This window comes from Wasmannia auropunctata, unplaced genomic scaffold, assembly GCF_000956235.1.
Source record: "Wasmannia auropunctata unplaced genomic scaffold, wasmannia.A_1.0 LD336106.1, whole genome shotgun sequence".
In the NCBI taxonomy this organism is placed as follows: Eukaryota; Metazoa; Arthropoda; class Insecta; order Hymenoptera; family Formicidae; genus Wasmannia; species Wasmannia auropunctata.
In genome coordinates, this window is record NW_012026784.1 from 3,465,323 (window position 1) to 3,466,281 (window position 959).

Here is a 959-nt window from a genome sequence, read left to right on the forward strand (position 1 = left end):
CGAAAAGCGATGAAGAGGATGAGAACGATTACCCGCTGGTGATTCGCGCCAATAACAATACGATGAAGAGCGAGATCAAGTGCGCGTATCGGATAAATTTCACAAAATCCTGTAACATTGGATCGCTGTTGGGATTTTCATCAAATCGCACGCTGGAACCACGTCAATGGCACAAATCGAACGTACCGATAAATATCATGGATGTATACATCATTTAATTGATTGATTGATTGATTGTTTTATTTGTATAGCGCTCTAGGATGAAATCCTTTCAAGCGCCTGACCAACATACAATCGCAGATACAAGGATAGAGTCGTACATAATAGTTTGGCAGTAAATACAATCTAATAGAGAGATAACAAAAAAAAATAATAACCACCATAAAATGAATAAAAGAAAATAACAAAAGATACAAAAATAAAATAAAAATAAAAGAAAATAACGAAAGATACAAAAATAAAATAAAAATAAAATTAATATTAGAATTAATGTACATCAGCTTAACACATTAAATTTAAATTATGAAAGCATCCAAGATGAAATTCGAGACTGTTATACTAAATATTAACTAGGGGCGTCAATGCAGAGATCACAGCCACGTTATTCGCCTGAGTCTAGGCCAAAAAGTAAATTATGCAGCTGTCGCTTATAACCAGCCAACGTAGTAGCACCCCGAATGTTCCCAGGAAGGCTATTCCATAACTCGGCAGCAGAACAGCAGAAAGAGCGCTTAAAGCTTTCAGTTCGACACATAGGGAGACTCAGACTGTCCTTGTCAGCCCTAGTGTCCCGAACAGAGTCATCACGCCTGAAATGAAAATTACAGTAGATGCCTTCAGGCTTTTTATCCGTAACAAGGCAAACACAAAACAACCAAATAAAATATTAGGCGTCTGGATTCAACTCGCAGCCAACCGAGCCTTCTTCGATAAGGAGTTATGTGCTCATCCCATCTTGC

General features: G+C 37.6%; 1 protein-coding gene across 1 annotated transcript in view; it reads left to right on the forward strand.

Moving 5' to 3' along the window:
- The window catches only part of LOC105456731, a 5,611-nt gene that overhangs the window by 1,297 nt on the left and 3,355 nt on the right, over nt 1-959 (forward strand). The gene's annotated exons all lie outside the window — the stretch shown is intronic.